This window comes from Lucilia cuprina, chromosome 5 (genome assembly GCF_022045245.1).
Source record: "Lucilia cuprina isolate Lc7/37 chromosome 5, ASM2204524v1, whole genome shotgun sequence".
Classification (NCBI taxonomy): Eukaryota; Metazoa; Arthropoda; class Insecta; order Diptera; family Calliphoridae; genus Lucilia; species Lucilia cuprina.
Window position 1 is genome coordinate 60,249,227 of NC_060953.1, and position 6,367 is coordinate 60,255,593.

Genomic DNA, 6,367 nt, shown 5'->3' on the forward strand with positions numbered 1-6,367 from the left:
ACTGAATGCCATACATTTGTACTTACTTGTACATGTAGCAATAACAATGTAAATGTTGATTGCAATTTGCAACATATGATCATATCTTAAATTTTAATCAAATTTTCTAACATTCGTAGAAGAAATTCGATGTTCAGGAATTGTTGTAATGTTGTCAATGCAATTTGTACACCTGTTTGCACTTAAAGATTTATGCAATACATTTACTGGTATTTGTGAAATACAAGAAGATGGAAATTTCATGTGTACATGAATCATGAAGTATTAGATATAGTTGTTTTGTTGGAATAAACATTGGCTTGCCATAAAACCTCAAATATGTCTGAATGTTAATGAACATCATTTTATTTTATAAAAGATTTTCAATTGAAAGTTTGATATAAAAAGCGTTTATAAAATAGAAAAGAAATGAAGATATCTGGAATCTTCAGAAAATTTATTTCAACATACAGGTATACGGACAGACAGACGGACGAACATATTAATCATTAGGTAAATGGAATCAAACACAAAAAATATAAATTATGCAAAAATAAAAAAAATAAAAGAAGAAAGTTTAATGGATGAATTTAAACAATTTGTTTTCATAACTCTAATATTTGATTCATTCTAAGTACTTGAACATAAAATCTAAAGTACTTAACTTTTATTTGAGTAATATTTTTAATTTAAAGCAGCAAATGGATTACAAAAGGATTGAGAAAAAAAAACAAATTTAAGGAAAAGAAGAAAAATTGCAAACCTGCCAATTTCATGCCACTTTCAATAAAGTTTGTATATACACAAGTATGTAGTGAATCTTGTGAACATTTTTTTACAAGATTGCCAACAATACTAAGGTCATAGAAGGAATTTAAATTGAAATAACCACCAATTAATAATGTAGCTTTGCACATAAATTTGTTGCTGAACAAACTTCGTATATGTATTTGAGTTACAGTTTATTAAGGTAGCCCAAAAATGGAAGTAGCTGATGTTCTCTCAGAACAAAATAACAAAATTGTTATTTAAAACATATAATTGTTATTTTTATTACATTTTAAGAATATTTTAGTTACTCTTAACATTTTCATGACATCTTAACATATTGTCAATCTTAACATATTGTGTTATTTACAACAATTAAAACTTAAAAATAACCATTATATGTTATGTTGTTATATGCCTGCTGGAACAATAACAAAACAACTTATTTTGTGTTAAAATAATTCTCATTTGGTTTATAATATTAAGTGTTAATGTATTTCAGTTTGTATAGAATACTAGCTATACTCAGTGTGCTACCCTAAAAGCAAAAATACCCACTTACATATGGGAAATGCCACTCGTAAATTTTTCCGAATTTATTTCATTTGGAAGGGTCAATCCCCAATTGAAAGTCCGCCAATTTTTCTCTAAATGTTCACATGAATGTCCAATGTAAAATTTGAAGATTCTAGCTTCCACAGTATTTCAGATATACAAATTTTTCTATATAATTCATAGGGGGTTCCAAGCGTAGTTTCATCTGGGAGAGGCTTGCAAAATTTTAAGCTGTTATCTCTAATAGTTTCCAAGATAAACGAATTTGTGTATTTTATTAATATGGGAGGAACCACGCCCCTTCTGTTATCCCGCCCACTTTTATCTTAACCAATCATATTGAGACTTATGTGGCTCCGACCAAATTTGAGGGCTCTAACAGTTACATTTTCCGAGATATACTGATTAATTGTTTTCTTAATATGGAAGGTGCCACGCCCACTATATTCAAAAATATTCTTATGGATGTCAAAGTTGTCGTGCAAAATTTGAGAACTCTTATTGTACCAGTTTCCAAGATATATGACTTCTAATAGCTATTAAATAAGTAGGCGTGGCAACACGCCTTCTTGAAATAGAATAGATTGTAGTCATATTTTTTTGAAGCAACTTGAAATTTGCTAATTATGTTAAGTTTTATATGTTTATGATTATCTTCAATTATATAAATTCGAATAAATTTCTTTGAATTCAACAAATAAATATTGGATTAATATATTATCATGTATAAAAATATTATAATATTATCATGTATAAAAATAAAAATATTATGATATGTAGGAAAATATTTTGACAAAATATTTCAACTATTATTAATCATATTATATTTTAAATGATGAGATAACCATAATAGGTTTAGACTACAACCATATTAATCTTAATAGAGTTGTTCTTTGAACATGTTACTAAAAATATTATTTTTAGCATTAGGGTGTAATAATTTTGCTTTTTTTAACGCATAAATGATTAATAAGTTTCTGATTTTACAAATTAGTTAAAGCAGTTTGGTAATTAGTCACCCCAACAAATCCTCAAAATGCTGACTGGGAATAAGCATTTCTTAACAATGTGTAACAATTTCAATGTTGTTTAACATTAATATTTGTTTAGCTAAATAACGAACGGAGTAAGAACTTAAATATAACGTTGATTTACTACAAGACCGTCATATCACAAAATTTAGATTTTTTAAACGGTATGTTTCAAAATATGGGAAGTGTTAAAGTATTTCTTTCATATAACTACAACTGTTTTGAAAAATGTCTATTATTTTCAGTATTAAGATGATTTTTTATTGTAATTTTCATTTTTTTTTTAATATATTTATATTTAAAATTTTAGATTAAAAACACATTAATCTACACCATATTTATGTGATTTATGTTAAAAATCCTATAATTTGTTTAAACAATAAGATAATTTTTCTCGAAACATGTTTTCTGGATTACGGTAGTCTTGTAGTAAATGAGGGATATGATTGTAAGTAGACACTGTGTGTAATGACACTATACACACGGAGCTACTCTAATACAATTTGGCAAAAAACTAAGGCATACATACATACTTACAACTTATGTTTGTTGAACAAAATAGTAGTACTCATTTATACTCATAAGAGTCCTTTTGACACTTTTATTTTGTTTGTTATTTTATACATACACATGTATGCGTTTATACATATATATGTAGTTATATGTGCCCATTTCAGTTGATATATGTAATAAATGTACTGTCTAAAGGTCTTGGAATAAATGTATGTTTTTTTTTTTTTTTGGTTAATAACCCTAAGAATTATTTAGTTTTTCTTTTCTACAAATTCTAAATATTTTACTTCTAGCTGTATGAAGTATTGAACCATACTGATATTAATAGAGATATATTCACAAAATTGTTGCTTTCATACTAAAAAAAGGTCATTATTTTATTGGCTTTATGAATATTATCTTATGTAGAAGCATAATATAATAAAATATTTAAGATATTACATGTGTATTATATTATTGGATTATTATTATTAAAATCCAGTATTCAATTTGATTAAGTGTTGTACATATGTAAGTATATATTAGAGTGTACCGAGGAACAACATTTTGAAGAATCTTATGTATAAAGAATATATATTTTCCTTATCAGCCATTAAAAATCCTAATCTCAGTATAATTTGTGAAAAAAAAATGTATCTAATTTTTTTGAAAAAATCTAATTCTGTGTTAAATGTGAAAAGTTTTGTAATATTTAGAATAATAGTTTGGTTCAATATTATAGAATACTTAAGACCCATTTCGAAAAGTTGCACAAATGTTTAACATATTGTACTAAGGTCAAGATTTTAAATTACTGGTAGAGAACTGAGTCTCTTTTTCGTATACAGTTCAACAAAATTTTACACGGTACACCCTAATATATGTACATATATATTTGGAATATATAAATATTAAATAATCTAATTAAATTATGATATACATATTTGATTTTGTAATCCAAAAAAAATCAGTATGGAAAAAGTAAATATAAATGAACAGATTTTGTTTCTCCACTGACACTCTCATAAAACATTCAAATCATTTATGTTAAAGATGTTGACTTAAAATTAATCAAACAAATTTTTTGGAGATTAATATGTTGTTTTATATAACGTAACAATACCAAAAAACAAGTAAAATTTGTGCTCAATCTACTCGCTCATTATCTCCACAGTATTTATGACTTTTATAAAGCAGATATTCTAAACTATGTACACTGAATATTCTTTTTATTACCGTTTGTCACTCTGTTGCGCTTATAACTTAATAGAATTAAAGTTTAGAAAACGTTTGTAAAACTTATTTACAAATAGAATAATTTTCATTCAAATTAAATTTTTAATCAGTTTATCTGGAGAAAAAATTAAAAAATGCTCAGTAACTACAAAACTATAATAGATCTATTTTTTATGTATAATACCTTTTTATGTGGTTAGATTTTGTTAAAAGGATAATGTATATGTATATACATAAAAACAAATACTCATATTCCACTTTCAGGCATATTGTTAGCCCCTTGTAATGGAAAGTGTTGTTAGAAATATATGGCAGAAGCTTAATTTCCGTTAGATTTTTTTTTAATCAGAATTCCTCAGATTCTAGATTCTAAGAAGACTAATCATCCTGCTCTCCTTAATATAGTTTCGTACTGTTTCGCACCCAGAAAAAATCATGGTTGTGATAACCATATTCCAAGAGCAACATATTATCGTTAAATTTATGATTTTAGTTGTAATAGTTCATCAAATATTTCAAATAAGCTGTATGAGTTAGATGTGAATAAAAAAAATTCAAAAATTTAAATTTTAAAATTGCCATGAATATAAAAATCTTTAACTTAAATCTTAAATCTTATTTCCCAGCCTAATGTTTGTTTTTACCACATTTACCGTTTAAATGAGTTTGTGATTACAGGTATTTTTTTCGTCGATATTTCTTTAACGTAATTTTTTATTATTATCACAATTTCACGTACTACATCCAAACCGGCTGGATCGAAATTTACTACTGACCTTACTACAAAACAATAAGGCTGCAACATACTTAGAAAAAATCATAAAATAAATAATACAGACAACACAGAATTAACATACAAATTGAGAGATATTAAACTTTCTCTTCTCTAAAAGAGTCATTTGTTTTTGGGGTGTAGCGCCAAAAAATATGCAAAAAAATCAAAACAAAGTAAAAAATGCCAAATACTCAAACATCCTTTAGGCAGCTGCAAAAACAAATTTGTTAAATATAACAGTTAACAAGGACAAGAGTATTGTTTTTATTCTCTTGTATAAGAGTTAAGAAAATATATATTAAAACAGGAGCTAGTTAATAAATTTTGTATTTTGTTTAGAGTAGACAAAAGAGAGCGTTTTTTCCTTTATATTTTTCCTTTATTTTGTTGTTACTTAAACATTGTTATTATTTTATTTTAGTTGTGTATACATATACAAGTGCTTAAACAATGTTAAATGAATTTATCAAATTTGTGTTTATCGTAGCAAGGACGATTTTTCATGTAGTATTAAAAGTCTTTACACTTAAAGGTTTTCAGAACACTAGAGTAGAAACGTGTAATACATTCGTTTGTAAGAAAACTTAATTGTTATGACTCTAATAATATACCACTGAAATATTTGAAATTAATTTTTCAAAATTTTAATTTAATTTAAAATTTAAATTACTTAAAAAAAGGCATCAAAAAGTACTAGAAAAAATTTAAAACTTATTCTAAAAACTACTAGTTCTAGAACGAATGAAAACAGAACCACTTCAGATTCTTAAACAACAGTCTTGTAACTAGTAGTATCATTACTTCCGACTTTCCTTAGAATATTGCTGTGGTTCTTAAATACTTCTAAATAGTTTTCAAGGAAATAGTTCTTTGAAACTAGTTATACATTGCTACTGCACTAGTTCATACTAGTACTGAAACAAGAGAAAAGAAAATTTGCTGTTTGTAACGTATATCCTTACAAAAAATATTTTAAAAGATTAAAGTTGCGGAAGAATTATATTAAATTTTACGTAGGAAATGTATATGTATGTAAGTTTTGTAAATATCATTGGTACAATAGGAAAAATTTCTCAACAGATTCTCAAAATTGCTCCCAATTTTAATTATTTCAAACAAAAACGCTAAAAAAGAAATATTTGTTTATACGTTCTCTAAAGCTTCGCTGGAACTAGTTCCAAGGTTGACAAATGCAAACAAAAATTATTTATTAAAGAACTAATTGCTGAAGCGTTCCAAGGAACGGGGGTCGACTCTTTAATGCCTCCCCAGAACCAGTTCCGAAGGTGACAATTCGAACAAAAATCATTGGTCTCAAATCCAAACTAAAACGAGTTCAGGCAAAAATCATGTGTTATAGAACTAATACAATTTGTCATGGGATGTTTTATAAGTCGTTCGTCTGTTCACAGGTACATTTTTTTGTTATTTCCAAAGAAAAATAAGTTAGTCTTTAGAATTTGATGTCACTTCATGATAAGAAGGGCAATATCCTGCGATATCCATCGAAAACACTTTTCCCATTTTTCAT